The sequence below is a fragment of the Struthio camelus genome, chromosome 6 (genome assembly GCF_040807025.1).
Source record: "Struthio camelus isolate bStrCam1 chromosome 6, bStrCam1.hap1, whole genome shotgun sequence".
In the NCBI taxonomy this organism is placed as follows: Eukaryota; Metazoa; Chordata; class Aves; order Struthioniformes; family Struthionidae; genus Struthio; species Struthio camelus.
In genome coordinates, this window is record NC_090947.1 from 11,396,976 (window position 1) to 11,414,248 (window position 17,273).

The following is a 17,273-nucleotide window of genomic DNA, read 5'->3' on the forward strand; positions in this document are numbered from 1 at the left end:
CATCAGATGCATAAGTGATTAGTGACAAGTGACACAGAAACAGCGAATGTTCTATGTTACAATGAATAATAAACACATGCAATTTATGCAGAAAGAGTAGGGAGATGGCATCATGCACTTTTTCCATATAAATAATGTGAATCTCTTAGAAATGGGTCCAAGTGAAAAGGGGAGTTTCTTCAGGCCACAAAGCTTGCAAGTTGTCAGGGGCTGGTCTGGGGGGGTGCGTCACGGACGGAAGAACAGAGCCGCTACCGGTGAGAGCCGGTCACCTATAAATACGGTTTGTTTCTACAAATTTATTACAGAACAAACTAATGGCAATTCATCTTCTCTAAATTAGAATAAGCACAGGAAACAGAGTTAAAGGGATCAATGTTTTTCACTTGCTCACTTCTCTGAAAGAAATGCTCTCTTTGGTAAACGAAAAAATTGTACCATTTTCTGCTTCCTAGGTTTCTGGAGAACATCACGAAAGCGTCCATTATTAAAAAGAAAAAGAAAAAGAAAAAGAAAAAGAAAAAGAAAAAGAAAAAGAAAAAGAAAAAGAAAAAGAAAAGAAAATTGCATTGCAAACACTTTGGGGATGCATAGCTGACAAGAAGCTAATAAGAATGAACTTTTTGCCCGGCCGGGGCAGGCGGGCTTTCGTCCTGAGCCCGACTCCTGACTTGTTCCTTCCTCCACAGTTTTTCTCGCGTGTCACCGGCCGCGTCTTCATCTGCTGTGCAGACCCAGCGGCGTTGCCGTCCTGGGCTGTACGACGCAGGCGATGCCTGGAGACGCTTGGTCCCACCCTCACAGCAACCCGAGTGACACGCGGGCGAAAGGCAGGGCGCGGGCGCTGCGGCGAGGCGGCCAGCCCGCCACCCTCCTCCAGCCGTGCTCACAGGTCACGTTTACGGGCAGAGGCGTTTTTCTTTTTCCTGCCTTGCTCAGCGCCGCATCCGCCAGACCCAAGCAGGTTCCTTTTTTTTCTCCCCCCCCCCCCCCCCCCCCACCAAAAACCTGGGCCAACCTCGGGCTGGCGCCGCGGCGGGGCAGCCCGGGAGCCAGCGCAGCACGGCCGCACCGCGGCTCCTGCGGCCCGCCCTCACTTGCTGCCCTGCCATGAATAAGCCATCCATCAGCGAAAAGCAAAAGTGGAGGGGGAAAAAAAAAAAAAAACCCAAAAGAGCCCCAAAATACATCTGCTACTTAACGCTGCACATTTTTTTTCCTGGCTGTCCTGGCCTGCCAACTCTGAGCAAGCTTTTCTCGCGCGTTTTTGCACTAGCTCTACGCTTCCAGAACTGTACGCCCGTGGCTAAAAGTAGAACTGAGAGGGAAAAATGCATATTCTGCTGGGAAAAAAAAAAGAAAAAGTTGAAAAAAGTGTCTAAAAGATGGATGCGTAACGAAATCATACCCATACTTTACCTCGAGGCTTGAGTTATATAAACTGAACTGCGGCAATTACCAAGCGCCTCAAGATTAATAAACAATTACCATAGTAACTGCACCATCATACGAAACCTGTGCTCATGCATTTTTAATGCATAAATGGAAATACACGCCGGCTGAAAAAGTCTCCTGCTTATTCTGTTCCTAGACGACGCGGGAGATAGAGCCATTAAAGAAGCCCGTCGAGTTATTTTTTAGCTCCGCTGGCTGCCGCCGCCGCGGCGCTTCGGCCGAGCGGCAAGTGTGAGGTACTGACTCGGGAAGTGCATTACGGGCAGGGGAGGGCGGTGCGGCGGCGCCCCCGCCGCCCCGCTCTCGCAGAGAGCCCGGCTTGAAGCGACTTGGAGGGGGGCAGGCGTCATCTGCTGGTGTTTTCGCCGCGTGCCCGAGCATCGCGGGCGGCCGCCGCCGCCTTGTTTCCCACGAGCGCTGCCACGCACGCGCCCCCTTCCCGTCCCAGCGCCCCTGCGAGCAGGCCGTCTACCCGGCTGGCCTGACGCCTGCCTGAACTAAGGCACCTCTTTTCCACGGGGCGGGGAGCCAAAAAAAAAAAAAAAAAAAAGTCTTGATGCTACAGTTGATGGACGCAAAGAAAGAAAGAACCAACCAAACCTCCATGGCAGCTTCAGTGCCAGCCCGGGCCCCACGTGCGGCTAACCCGCGCGTGCCGAAAACGGGCCCACGCTCGCTCACGTGAGACACCACGGATTAAGTGCAGCCTGGGAGGTAGCCCCAAGCTCATTAAGGAAAAAAGGAAAAAAGGCTTTTGCTTTCAGCAGTAGCAGCTCACGTATTTTACTACGATAGGCAAAAATTTGATTTGAAAGCTGCACCCTTATTTCAAAGCTTTAATCTAGCTGAGCTTTGCTTTACTGCAGTTTGCAATTTGTTTGTAATGCTTATAAAGAAACACAGCAAAACTCCAAGCAACAATATTATGTGTATATCAACCTGTTGATAATTCTGGCAGGAAAGCTCAAAAGCAGCACTGAGTTAAAAAAGACCACGTGCAGCGGTTACGGTAATATTCTAAAGCATTAGGTGAGACCTCCGCGCTTTACGTTTGAGGCACTTACTTACTTACTTTTGATAATTTCGATGATCTGAAATAATATCCCCTTTTTCAAGAAAGTATTTCAGAAAACACGCTCAGAGTTAGGAAAGCCATTAAATCCTTGTGGATTGAAGGTAGAAAAATAAATTGTATGTATTTTAGACTTTGAATGATCTTCCTATAGCAATTTTAGGGGGGAAAAAACTATGAAGAATTCTGCAATTTTAATCTCCTCAGTAGCTTCCCATTACTAAACAAGCAGAACGCCACAGTACAAATGTGGATGTTACATGTCATCTTGATCTGCTGCTTTTTTCTTTCATTAAAGCTTTAATGCAGCAATTATGGCTACGTTGCCCTATAAAAAAAGGAAAAGGCAGTTTACTTTAAAAAGTGAAATTGCATAGCCTACTATTTAATTATACACAAATGTAAATGGCCTATTTTTCCATAACTGGTTATTACAGCACTGTTTTACTTTCTGAGTTTTCACAATCTCTAAAACCTACAACGCTTCCTGCTATATAATTGTTTTGCTACATTATTGTTTTCATCTTATTTTTTCTTTTAATGCGAGTGCAGCGGGATAAATCTTGGTTTTAAGCCAGCCAGTACTTCATCTACTTAAGCTTTTATAGATGAAGATTGCTGTAATTATCAGAATACCCGCTTATTTCTGAAGTATTATCTTGGCAACCTGCTGGCATTTACAACCAATTAACAAGCTTTGCCCATTAGTTGCATAAGGGGTATCACAGAGTAAACCCATTGTGTGCTAATTTTCTATTTTAGATAATCAGTTTGGCCGTCCAGAATGGAAAGGGGAAGAAAAGAAAGGTTTGACACGCGGTGGCCGACACGTAAAAGGGACTGCATGCCTCCCAGAGACAAAGGTAGCCAGCGCCTGCATGATTGCTTCACTGTCGTCACCGCTGGGCTGTAAGTATTCGTTCCCTTTGTCTCGGTTGGAAGATAAAGCGCAAAGTACAGCTTCAGCAAAGTAATCATGTCCTCTTTTGATTTTTTTAAACAGACTGGCTTCTCCCTCTGTCCTCTGGGGCTTGTAATTTCACCAAATTGTGCAAGTGTTAAACGCCATTTCCAAAAAAAAAAAAAAAAAAAGGAACAACAGGAAAAAAAACAAACCCCCAAGAGAGCCAGCCAGCGAGGGAGGAAGAAGGGGCCACGGGCGCGCGCGGGGAGCGCAGCTTCCCTCCCATGCCGGGGCCCGGCGCCGCACCGGCGCTCCTCGCTGCCACCAGGCACCCACGCCTGCGGCCGCCCGGCCCCACTGCCCCGCGCCCGGTCCAGGCCTCTGCTCTCCGGGGGCTGAAAAAAGGAGAAAAGGATAAAAAAAAGAAAAAATAAGAAAGAAGGAAAAAAAAAAGGAGTGAGAATTTTTAGAGTTTTTTTTTTTTTTTAAGCATGTTTTACTGCAGTGCCTTTATTTCTTTAGTGGCGGCGGTGCTGCTCATCTTGCCGGGGTGCCGCGGCGAGGCAGCGAGGGGCCCACCGGGCGCCCCGAAGAGCGGTGGGCAGTGGGGGCAGCACTGGCTTTCATGGTAAGGATGGAAACCAACCGGCGTGAAGGCGCGCACAGTCCCGAAAGCGCGGTTAGGCGCCAGGGTCTCCGCTGGGCCGAGCGGGCGGATGGCTGCCCTTGTCAGGCGGGCTTGTAAAGCGCAGGCAACTGCACGGCGACCTGCTTTAGCTGCCTCCTGCGGCTTAGAGCCGTACTTGGCTTTAGCGTAAGTTAAACAAAATTAAGACTGTGATTATGCTAAGGGGATGCAGCCAACAAAGTACAGATATAAAAAAATGTTGAACGCCGCAAAGTCATGAAGCATTATGTGCGGTTGGTAAGGACTGACCGTACACACCGAAGTCTGTTAAGCCATAAATGAATGAGAAAAATGGTGTGCTTGGCCATTTGCTGTGCGGTTTTGTCTTACTTATTTTAAATTAATTGCTATCATCGACCACAATCATGAGAAAAGTTAAGCTTGAGGTAAGGTAGGGCAGTAAACCGCGCGCTCTGAAAGGAAGCTGGTCCTGCAGCCGAGCGGGTGGCAGGGCGGCGCGGGCTCCCGCAGAGGAAGTGGCAGGAGGGGCCGGTGCCCGTGCAGGAGCGGGAGCGGGCGCTGCCCCAGGCCGCAGGCTTTCGCCAAAAGCACGCGTCGCCGGACAGCCAGCGGCCTTTCCTTGCAGCGTTTCGTAAACGCAAGACTTCAAGTCCCTGTTCTGCAAGGCGATTTGGAGCTGCCGTGCCGTCACGTTTAACTTGTCCTTTCGAAACGACGACGGTTAAGGGGGAGCAGAGAAAACTCTTCGCGTGGAAATACAACGGTACAGAAGTCTCCGTGTTATGTTCTGCATCTGCAGAGGCAGAGACACCTTCCTCCAGGCCTCTCATCTCCAGCACTAATATTATTATTAAATATTTACATCGCAGCATAATGTTGTATGACACTTTACAGAGATAAAAGATGCAATCGTGGCACTGAAGATCTTAGCACCGACGTCGGGCGCGCGAAGCCAGCAAAGCTCACAGGAAGAAGAAGCTCAAGCACCTGATCCGCCGCTGGTGACCCACAGGCGGTTTTAGTCCGTAAGAGAGCATGGGGCCGGGGCCGCAGCATGCTGAGCACACGCGCGCACGGCTCATGTGGCTTGCAGCCGTTTGCCAGCCGCCTTTCCGCCTCGCTGAGGCACCCGGCCTACGGCCCCCAGCTTCAACCCCAGCACACCGAATTACGGCCGCCTGCAGCCCCTGCCCGGCTGGGTTTCACACTACCATCGTTAAGCAAAAAAAAGAAGCTGGGCTGGAAGCAGTCAGAAATGCATTTTGCCGGCTCGCATGAGCGGGAGGAAGCGGCCGGTCAGCGGCACCACTGAGCTGCAAACGGAGATAAGTCTGCTCGGCCTCTCGGGTTGGGTTTGCCCCGCTTTCCTCCAGCGCCCCACTTCCTTTCCCCTCTGACGGTGCAGCTAAAGACCCCCGAAGAGCTCAGCTCTCACCCGCCGGGCGTCCCCTGCCCGCAGCCGTGGGGCGAGGCGTCACGCGGACCGGAAAACCGAGACCCCCCCCAAGGCGGAGGAGTGGAAATGCTGGGTGCAACGCGGCCCACTCGGGCAGCCCCCGGGCCAGCACCTCCACCGCAGGCACCGGGACCCCGCGTCCCACCTCTTACAACCCTTCACAAACTTGGTGGATAAGAAAAAGAGTATTGCTATTAAAAAAAATTTTTTTAAAGTAATCCCAGCCTAATATATGACACTCAGAAGTTTTTTTCCAGGTTCCCGAGAAGAAATACACTTGTATAGGGAACTGAAAAATTATGCAGTGAGAAACAACAGTACGTGTGGCGTCGCCTCAGACAACGACGGGCAGAGCCCAGGGCAGAGGAATGGGAGCACAAGGCACAGGGGAATAGAGAGATACATAGAGATACACACACATATGCACACGCACACATGCATGCACAAATATATATATATATATATATATATATATATACACACACACACACACACCCACACACACACACCCACACACACACACCCCTAGCAATTCAGCCAGATTAATTTGCTTTGGCTGTTCCAGTATTTTACCGTAGTCCTTGTATAGTACTTAAAGCATCAGGTTAAGCGTTCTGCATTCGATACGCAGACAATGCGGCTTTACCTCCACATGGGTGTTGTGAGACTTTAATTAATGTTTGTAAAGTGCTTTCAGATCCCCAGAAGAAAGGCACTATAGAAGTGTGAAGTCTGATTATTTCACAGCATACAAAAGTAGAGCTGAAAAGAAATATTCTCCTCCTTACACACAAAACTACTGATCTCAACTCCTGCGCTAAAAAAACCAAAACGTGAGGGAAGAAAAGAATCCTGACCATGACCCTACTTCAGGCTTCCCCTTTGCCTTTTTCATCTGATTTCTGGTTGAGTGAAATAATGAACTATTGTATTGCTGTAAACTCTTTGTAAGTAGATTTGACTAAGACAACAGAGTTCAGTGCCAGCAGCTACTCTGATCATTCTTTTAAATGGAAATTTACCGTCTGCTGCATCACATGGAAAAAATATAGAACTATTTTTCACAGCTTGTTCACTGAACAGATTATTGGAGGGAAGAAAAAATAAAAAGGCTTCTTTTTCTCCAGAGCCCAAGTCTCAGCGCAGAAAGTCTTGGCAATTTCCTTTTGAGAGGAGACAGATTTCACTTTCACATTGATTTAACAACGACAAGCTCTTCCAAAAGGAGGGCCCGATTCTGCCAAGCTGCATGATTAGCCGTGTCTGATTCAAGCGCTTATCTATGGGCAGGCAAAGTTACGCACGTGCATCAAGCTCTGTCGGATCTGGTCCTAATATAGCCCCAGTTCTTGATGTCATAAAATCTTTTTTAACAGCATCTTGTGTTACATTTAATTTATTTCACATGGCCTCATAAAAAAAGATAAAAGCTCGTAAGTCTAAAAGTCATAGAAAGAGGATAGGGAAAAAAAGGTCCTACCATGTATTCATGTTTATTAAGTATTATCTTCGTGCAACCTAGAGAGATTTAACTCCAGCATTTCCAGCGCGTTCCTCCTCAGCAGGCAGCGCGAGCCGCCAGCGCGCAGGAGAAGCAGCGCAGCCCGCGCGGGCGCACGGGGCCGAAAGCCCCTGGCAGGAGGCGCCTCCCGCTGGGCAGCGCTCGCCGCCCCGCGCCGGCAGCCGGGGGGGCTGCGCGCGAAGGCTTAGCTGCCGTCCCCCCCAGCAAACCCAGGCGGCACGCCTACACCCGTTAGCGCTGACTGCCCGGCAAGTTACACTGTCCTGGCTCCGGCGGTCATGCCTCGGATGTCATGTGTCGGAAGGGCTGTTTTAAAATTTTGTAGCCCAGCTGCCGGCAGCGCGCGCGGGGCCCGGGAAGCCTCAGGGAGGCCGAGGAAGCGAGGGCCGCGGCAGAGCGATGCGCGCCTGGGCCCCGGCGGCAGGCGCGCTGCCCGCTGCAGGCGCCCCTTCGTCTCACGGTGGCCTCAAGGGAGGGCGAGCCACTCGCCCGGCCTCGTCGCCTTAAAGCCGGGGAAGGCTCTGAAAAGAGAAGTCGGTGGCAGAGAAACCTCTCTGAAGCCAAAGAGGGCTTCACGCCTCTCAAAGGAGGTCACAGTGCCTCCCCTCCACCACGGCACGTGCCCCTTTCTAGCTAGGTGCCGGGAGAGGCAGGGGAAAACGCCCCCGGATTTGGGGTGCGCTCCTCTGCGGCAGGCGGGTGCCAGCAGGAGAGGGTCTGGGGGGGCACAGCTCAGCCCCACACGGTCCCTGTGGGAGCTGAGGCGTCACCGTTCCAGCCGCTCTCCCGCCCTGCGAGGGGAAACCGGGCCGACGCCGCGGAGAAAGCCGAGGGCACGGCGCGTGGAAGCAGCAAGCTATGCGCAGCGTTGCTCGCTACGGGACGGCGTCTAGCAGAGCCGACCTGACCTGGCTACGCGGGGGGGCCGTGGGCAAGACCAGCACGAAGAGGCTCCCAAAGCCAGTCCTGACCAGTAGGATATTTGCTGGCCCGGGCGAGCAGAGCCCGATCTAAATTCAGTCTTGTGCTTTGTGCATCCCAGCCTGTACCTGGCAGTGGGTTTCACAGGAGATAAAACCGAACTTCCGATCTCAGCCGCTTAGGGAACCAGCTGGTGCTGCCTCCAAGGCGATGCCCGTTCTTCTGCTAAGAACGAGCGTAAAATGGGCAGAACTGGCTAAGCCCAGGCCGAGCGTAGTCCCTTTTGCTGATACAGAAGCGTAAAACACCCGACAGGGCAGCGTCTTACTCACAGTAAGGGCCCTTACGTGTGTAAGTGCACACTGGAAATTACTATGAAAGTGCCTCCAGTGTCTCCGAGCACTTCAGCGGCTTTGGAGGACTATCGATGCGCGGGCGTGCTCGCCAGCGTGAGAAAGTACAAATAAAATGTAAAAAATATAATAGAAACATAAACAAGCAGTACCCTGGCTCTGCCGCCCAGCAATGGGCACCATTGCCAAGCAAAGGGGATGTTTCAATTAAAATAAAAGTTGCCTTTTTTGCAAACGAGCGTTTCGGCAGTTTGCCGGCGCTGCCGGCTCCTGCGGCGGCAGCAGACGCGCCCTCGGCAGGCGGCCCCGGGCGGCGGGCTGAGCACCCGCCGGGCTTCGGAGCTGAGCGCTGCAGGCTCGCTGAAAGCCTTCCCGAGGAAAACTTTCAGGAAAGCCAGCCCTCAGTCACAAGCGGCCCTGGCGGTCATTGAACAGCCCAAAGGGCGCCTCCCTCTTGGGTGGGCAGCGACAGAGACGTTTTTTGGAACGTGGCTTTTCTCACCCGCCCTCGAGATTTTCTCGCGATCGAGGCAGCAGCTTCGGCGACAAACCCACGCCCCAGCTGTCGGGGCTTCGCTCCAGCAGATAACTAAATTCCAGCTCTTTTGCCGCTGTGACAAGTGAGCTGCTGTTTAGTGCCACCGCCCCTGCCAGCCGAGCAGCCACGAGAGGCGCCCGCAGCACTTGCCGGCATCCTCCCAGCGAGGTGGGCCGCGCCAGGCGGTGCCCGGCAGCGACGCGAGGCCGTCCCCAGGGGCGAGCGCATCTGCCCGCGGGTGCTTGCGCAGGCACGCCAGCCAAAAGGGGAGCAAGTTAGCAAGCTCAGGGAACTGTCAAAACCGCTTCCAGCCCAGAGAAGGGCAAGGGCTAGCTGGGGCTGTTGCACGCCACAGGTTTCCTAAAGGCAAACGACGACGCCGTCGGAGTTTTCTCCCACGGACTGCACTTTCAGATTGCTCCCTTCAGTATTTTCTTTTTTTCTCTCTGATTACACTGCGCACATCCTGTATTTTTGCAGATGTGTCTATATTTTTTGCAGTAATGGCTTTTAAACTGAGCTCATCTAGCAAATATCAGACTGCAAACTAGCTAGGAACTGTTTAACTCACCAATTTATCAGCTACTGCTTGTTCACAGCTATCTTGCTTCATAGGTAAACCTGTTAGGTATTTCTAGGCCAGGTGTTGAACTATCCAATTTGAAGCACAGCTGGAGGGAAACCTTATTTTTTTCTCCTCCAAGAGGGATACCGCCCTCACTGCTAGTATCCCAGGGAGACTCCCGAAGGGCTCACGTTTGAGCTGCACATGCCCTGTTTGTTCGCTTGCTTTGCCTGTCGCAAAGGCATAAGGCTGGTTTTCCCAGCGTAGCGCCATGGCCGCGCAGGTGGGAAGGTGCCTGTGGCGTACCATGCCAGCGGAGGCAGCTCAGGCCCCCATGGAGCCGCCGTGCTCTCCCCGGTACCCAGGAAGACGAGGGTAAGCGCTCCAGGAGCTCCTGGCTCAGCTAACGGCCGGGAAGAGAAGGGCGTTTGACCAGGATGTTAAAACAGACTCTCCCATCGCTAAAACAAATGGCTCAGCCACCCTGCTATGAAGCCAGTCTCTTGGAAGTCTCCCTCCCCATGTAACACCCAACGGCACCACACGCTTTCTGAACCGTGCAGGGCCCTTGCAGGGTCGGGGGACGGTGGCAAACAGCCTTCTTCCCCTGCACGGCAAGAGCCGCTTTGCACTCAGTGCGACACCCCTCGCTGCCGCCCCACAAAACTCAGGCCACGTTTGCGGAGTTGTGCTGGGCCTTCGGCACAGCCCGGCCGGAGAGCCGGAGCAGCCGGCGCGCCGGGCTGGGACGAGGCTCGGGGCAGCCGGCGGGACGTCACCAGCAGCAGCGCCGGGCAGCAGCCAGCGGAGCGGTCTGAGGCTCGACAGCACCTCAGTGCTGGATGCGGAGACCTAGAACCGCAGCAAGGTAGCTCGGCCCCTCTCGAGAGCTCGTCCTCGGCTCCCGGAGGCTGCGTTTATTCATCACCCTATGTGCTTTGATTGCAGCGTTGGCTCCCTGCTTGTCAACACGCCGATTTCTGCATTCTCAGTGCAAAAGAAGCCTTTCATGGTTTGGCATCCTCTTATATGTTTATGCTTCTCAAGATATATTCTCCAGCCAAGTCTTTAAGTTCTTACATTAGTCCCTGAGCCCAGACATCAATCTGTTGCTGATCAGGTCTTTTCACATCATGCTGCTTTTATCTGGAATGCTGGTTTTGAGGCTTCCAGGGAAGCTGATATTTTTAAGAATGTGGTTAATATTTTTTTCCTTTTTGTTTAAAATGACACTTGAGCACTGCTGTTTCTTTTAACCTTTTGCTTTTACTGTAAGACTTCAGCAAGAAATTTGCTTTATAAATGCTATTATACTAGGGAGCTCCTGATTTGCATCTTTGTCCTTGGATAGGGCAGAAGCAGCACAGGGGTCCACAAACAGAGAGGTTGTTTTGTTTTGTTTTTTTTTTTCCTTTTATAGTCTACAATAAAAACTTTCTTTAAACGGGAAGAAAAGGGAGGCACATGCTTAATACTGAAGAAAAGCCTGCTTGTGCTTGATACGTTGGAGAAATGGTTCAAGAATACTTCATCCCCCTGCAACTATTTGCCGCACTTCTGCCAAGGTTAGGGAAACCTTGGGTTCGCTGCTGTCTGAATACTGCAGGCTGGTATCAGTCTGAACAAGTTCAACTGACTGCTTAGAAGATTTCTCTTTTTTATTCTTCCTCCTGTTGTCTCCCCGCTTTGACGAGCAGAAAGCACCTTCGTCTTTGGCGGGGGCCTCAGCCTGAAAGCACCCAACAAAGCGAATTCCCCGGGAGCTCCCGCGCCGGGGTTCAAGGCCCTTCGTCGCAGCGCCCAGGCCCCGTCAGACTGCCACTTTGGGACTGAGCCAGGATCAGCACTGCAACCTGCTGTCAGGAAAACGAGACTCCGCAGACTAGCACGGCCTGGGACTAGGCGGGTCAGAAAATGTAACAGCACTGTCCGGTAAGTGACTGAAAAATCAGAACCAAAAAAAAAAAAAAACCAGGAAAAATCCAATCCCTCTCCCCCTTAAATATAAATTCCTGCTTTTTCGCACCACTGAGGGAAGACACAACGTGCTGGAAAGCAAAAGTATCAGGCAAGCAGGGCAAGCTTAACCTAGTTTTCATCTGACTTAAAATGAAACATACCACTTAACAGGACAGTTCTGGGATGCGGATTTCATTTTTTTCAATACAGTTCCTCTGCCTCACAGACCAGAAGACGAGTAACAACACCGGGACAGAGCGACGGGGCCATCCCTGCTCTGATCAGCCACCGTGTGACAGCCAGCCAGCTCACTGCCATTGCAGACGGAGGATGCAGCTCTGGCCCCTTACTTGCTTTGGATTGCCCTTTACACCATGAACTGGCCCATTCATCTTCCTTTCGGCCTACTTATAAAATAAGGTATAGGTCAACACAAGGAGTGAAAACAGTATTTCATCTCTAATATACTGGATGATTAAGCAGAGGCAAAAAAAACCCAAAGCATTCTCCCAAGAGGTTCCAAGAGCTACGTTAAAAATAATTAAAAAAAAAAAGGCGCTAACAAATATGTCTGGAGCGTCTTGTGCAGAAATGACTTGGGTCAGATCATTACATGAGTGAGTATAAGCTCAAATTGGCTTTGACAGAGTTATAACTGTTTTTATCACCATGGAGCTGCCCTAGCATTTGTGCAGAGATAACGATACTCTTCTGAACTCACTCTGTATATTTTATAGTGCAAGCCACCTGGGTAAACCTGACCTGGTGGTTCATGAAAAAATAAGACAAAAATACATCAAAATACCTCCTCTAATGGTTGCTTCTTTGTAATAAGGATCACTCTAATTGCTGCTTTCTCTCACAGCTCCATGGTCTGGGCCTACCTGTAAGAGCTACAATCATTTAAAGATGGGAAACAGTGAACACAGGGACAGGGAAAAGCTTGAAAGCTTCAGTGGACAAAGGAGAGCAATTCCTTCTTCCTGACAACCTTCTTCTGTTTTCTCCCTTGCTGAAAATGCTCAAGGCGTATTACCATGGCTACCTATCTAGGCAGGCAACTCTCTTTTTCAGATATTTCGTGGCAGCAGGAAGGACCCGGGTAACGGCTTTCTTCAGGTGGGGAAGGTGAAAGCGCCGCGGGGGCTGCGGGAAGGGGCGAAGCCAGCAGCCCCTCGGGACTGCCCCCCAGCGCCAGCCCCGCCAAGGGCCTTGGTGGGCCTGGGAGGTGCCGTGCAGGGTGCTCCCTGGAGCTGGCGACACCCCGGGCACCAGCCAAGGGGAGGCAGAGCGTTACCAAAGCCACCTCCATCAGCTGGAAGAGCCTCGATGTCCGCGCTCCCGGGGCCGCTCATCACGGCACAGCACAGGCAGAGGAAGAGCACGGATTTACCCGCGCAGGAGGCGTTTGGCAGGAGCAGGTTGCATCTCATGATTTTTCAGCCCTATTTTATGGCACCGTTTCTCCTTTTCTTTGTTTTTTTTTTGGTTTGTTTTTTGAATGGCTGCAGTTAGAAATACCCTGATCGGCAGTAACGAAGTTAACGACTAGTAACTGGCAACGACACGGGGCAGCTGTCCAGGACAGCAAGGGGGCACGGCGAGCCGAGGAAGCCACAGGCCTTTCCCCATCGCTGCCTGGGCGGGCGACGCCGGCAGGGCGACGCACCTCCGCCAACTCATCCGCGAGCACAGTGGCAAAGCCCGCTGGCAGCATCCCTGCCAAAGCAGCTGGGGACGCCCCCGCTGCCGGCCGCGGCCACGTCCGTCCCAGGGCCGAGCGCAGGTTTTGTTCACGCTCCCCCTCACGAGCCAAGCTGCCTTCACCAGGGAGCACGACGCTCCTTTAAGGAGTACCCTCACGCAGCTCATTTCTAGGTCAATTATTAACTCCAATGGTGTTAAACTTTAACATAAATATGCTGCAGTGTCACCTCTACATGTATTATGATAATTATATAGTTACAAAATTCTTTCCAGATACCAGTTTCCCCTTCGTATAGGTGCTGCTGGAAAATAAAAGCTCACGGACTGCTCTGAAGCCCGTACACAAGTAACGTGAAGATTCCCATTTCCTTTGGTCAGCTTCTCAAGGAACAATAAATGTGGATTATTAAACACCACTATAAATGAAGACCTCTGTAGTTAATATCTTTGCTTCCTAAAAATGGTTCGCCTAACTTTATCAGAGAGAAAAGGAGGGAGTGGAGGGTGAGCAGAAAAATAAAAGCCATCATATCATAAGCAGCTTGTAATGCTACCAACAACATGACAAGAATATATATTTTTTAAAAAGCACTGCTAACTTTTTTGCATTTTAGCAAACTTTTCAATTAGGATTTCTTCCTGGCTATTTAAATATGCTTAAAGTAATGATTTTCTGTAATTTGTCTTTTTCCTTTGGAAACATACCGTGCTATTGTCAGCTTTAAAAAAGAAGCAATTTTCTGACTTTTGAGATTGAGCAGGTCATGGAAAAATTACTACTGTGGGAACCTATAATTAAATAGAAAATGCAGCTGCACTTATGAAAAACTAAAATTAAGTTTATTCTATTAATACTTGATTCTAGAACGGCATTTGACTCTTCAGACACAGGTCTTAGCTGAAACCCCACCTCACCTGCAGAATGCTGCTAGCTGCACAGCTACTTGCAAAAGCGGCTGTAAGCAGACACGGTATAATATGCACAAATATACTGCCGTCCAACTAAATTAGATTCAGTACAGCTGGGTAGTCATTTACACATATAGCCTTTTGCTTTCTTCGTTTTCCTAATATTGGCGCTTCATCTTTGGTGTTATTTTTAAAGGAATTAAACTAAAATAAATCTATGCTAAATCAGCAGTGTTTATTATAAATTTAACTGGAATAAAAAGTGCAGCAAGGGACTTTTGAACAAAATTATACAGTACTTGTGAATCGGATAAAGATCTCTTCCCAGCACTTGACCGGTCATGCAAGGGAGACACAGTTCTATATCATACTATGATATGAAACCAGGCAGTTCCCAGCTGAATGATTACAGAGTACATATTTTGAATTAAATCCTAAATGAAAATCTCAAAAAAATATTTCTGTGTGCCCCGCAATTGATTTTAAAACACCTAAAGTATATAAAATTAACAAAAGCTTCACAGAGAAAGTAAGATAGAGACTGTTTGACTAATAATTAAACTTGTTCTGATATAAGATGATAGAAAATACTTGGACAGAAATCTTCAAAGAAAGTATATAAAATTAGAAATAATTTAAGAAGGCCAAATCAGTTTAAAAGCCCAGTGTTAATTCTCTTTATTAATAATAAAATAGCATTTTTTAATTTGCAGCTGGATCACTGGCATTCAGGATAATCTTCTCTTAATTTTCTAGGGTAATAATAGGCAAGATTTCACAAGCTGTCCTTATTGCATGATATTATAGAAATTACTAAATTTAAATATTCTTTTATATACAATAATTTGTAAAACTATATTTCCTTTAAACCCATACTATTTCACTAAGTTTTGTTGTTTTTTAATAAATCAAAAGTAAATTTTTCCATCTTCTTTTCATCAATCATTTTCATATAGCCAGTTTTCTATTCTATTATAAAGAACATAACTAAACACATACGTTTTATACAAATGTCTATACACTATAACACATAAGAAACTGAAATCCTTTCTTTACTTGCAAACTTCACCTTTGCTATTTTCAATATACTTATGTATTATATCTAATAGAGCTAGATATAACTACTCTGAGAGTGAAAACAGTACATCGGAAATGGTACAGAAATGGTTCAGGAGGAAACATCATACACCACCCGGGAAAGATTTTTCCCCCCCTTCAGAAACAAATAGCGAGCGATAGTGCAGTTGCAGAGAAAGCCCACAAAAGCTGTATAATCACGTACACTGCTTGCCTAAGACTCCCAGGAGTGATCCTAAGAACCAGCAGTACAATTATTTCAATTTCACATGTACAACTTGCTTTCCCTCAGCTGCCTGTTTGGTCACTGGTATGCTTTTTCTTTTTTCTTCATGCTGTGGGGCTGGATTTCTTTTTTCCAGCTGTATATATTCCACGGAGGAAAAGAAAACTGATCCATGAAATTCCTATTTGCATAAAGCACAGAAACATCTGTCGCAAGCTTCTTGCTGGTGGAGTGAAGCACCAAGAGATACTGCACTTGATCATCTGCCCTTAATAATATCGAATTCTTTTTCTGTCAATAGGAGCGCAGAGTGAGAGTGTCTAAAGCGGCGGAGGGGTACTTGATCACAGGCATAGTTCTTACTACTATTGAAAAGGAGTGATCAGTTATGTGATGCTTTCTCACACATAAATGCACACAAACGAGCTCTGCCCCAGGATCAGTAAATGCCCTATTCCATTTAATATCAGCTCTTCACAAATACAGTTCTTATAAAAGTGTATGATGATTTAATCAGCACCCTGCAATTGCCTACAATGCACAACAGCTTTTTCTGTTAAACTTCACGCAATGAATGATCCGTGATAGCAAGGCTAACATCAGAAAGCTCTCAATCTGCAGTGCTGGTTTGAGTTTTGATTTCAGCGTAGGTAATCAAATAAAAATCTTAAGACTTATCTGCATCTTGAATCAGGAAAATTTTCATTCTGTTTATGTTTGTATATATAATGCACGTCTACAGTCCTAAATATCAGGTGGAGCAGCCAATTCGTTTATACAGAATACATAAATAGAATAGAAACTCAGCGAAATATAATAGCAAATATTTAAAAATCAGAATGACTATGTTAGGTCAAGCGCTATTTCCACGATCGCTAAAAGTGCTTTGGATAATATACACAATTCATATTTCTGCATTATATTTTGCTCCTTTTTATTAGATTACTTTTAAATTAGCTAGCTCTGTTGATTTAACTGTTCAAACACAGAATATAGGCTGGCCTCCCCTCTCACGCCACTGAAAGTCAAAAATCAGTCTAAGGTATCCAGTTACAGTATGCAGTGCAACCAAGTGCTCTTCTCAGCTCATCTATTTTGTGGAGTTCAACAGCCAAACTGAGAGGAAAATAAAGTTTCTTTTACATTTGCTATCTACTTATGTCAGAAGTAGCATGAAGGTGATCAATACAGCACTAGTCTCCCTGCTTTCCACCCACAGATCCAAGGCTTCACAAACTATGTCAGCGGCGATTAATATCACGTTAGTAACATCTCATTCATCATCGTCGTCGTAAAACAAAAAGGCTTTAAACTTTTCCTATACAGAGCTGATCTCTGTAACAATGCATGTCTGCTATTTTTTTGTCCTCCTTTAGTCACTCCTTCACACACTCACGGATACCTTGACTGGACTGCAAATGTCTGGGTGCAGGAAATACCTGCCTGGGCATGCAGCACAATAAGGCCACGAGTCTGGCCAGGGCTGCAGTGTATTGTGAAACAATTAAAATAATAACATAAAACAACAACAGCCGGAGCAATCTTTGCTCACACACGTATATTTGTATAAAAAGTTTCTCTGGCAGCGGTTCACCAGCAGACAGTAATCAGCTAAGATACTTCTTTGTAATTTTTTTGTTTCATAAATAATACAGGAGTTTACTAACAGGAAGTTTGTGGGAAGCAACAGTAAACAGTCTAGCAATCCATCTGTTATTGTGGAATGCAAGAAAGCTGAATCAGGTTCTTTGCAAGTGGACTATTTTCGTTGTTTGTGCTAGCAGAGACGTGTGGGAAATGGGCATTTAAATCATTATTAGCGTGAACTCTTGCAGACCTCCCTTCACCCTTGCCTCGCAGAACAGGATGGCTGGGTGCGATTTCAGCAAGCGCCCGAGTGCTTCAGCGGCTACAGGGCAGCTGAGCAAAAAAGACAAAGCAGCTGTATCCAATGTGCAAT

General features: G+C 48.2%; 1 long non-coding RNA gene across 21 annotated transcripts in view; it reads left to right on the plus strand.

Moving 5' to 3' along the window:
• LOC104148264 (uncharacterized) overlaps positions 1-6,907 on the plus strand; it is a 175,544-nt gene extending 168,637 nt beyond the window's left edge. For 18 of the 21 annotated variants that reach the window (XR_011141828.1, XR_011141831.1, XR_011141827.1 and 15 more), the window contains 3 exons: positions 456-1,691; positions 3,290-3,436; positions 3,531-6,907. This is a non-coding gene — a long non-coding RNA (uncharacterized lncRNA). The remainder of the gene's footprint in view (positions 1-455; positions 1,692-3,289; positions 3,437-3,530) is intronic. The other 3 variants (XR_011141840.1, XR_011141846.1, XR_011141842.1) reach the window with 3 other exon arrangements.
• Positions 6,908-17,273: the final 10,366 nt, after the last annotated feature.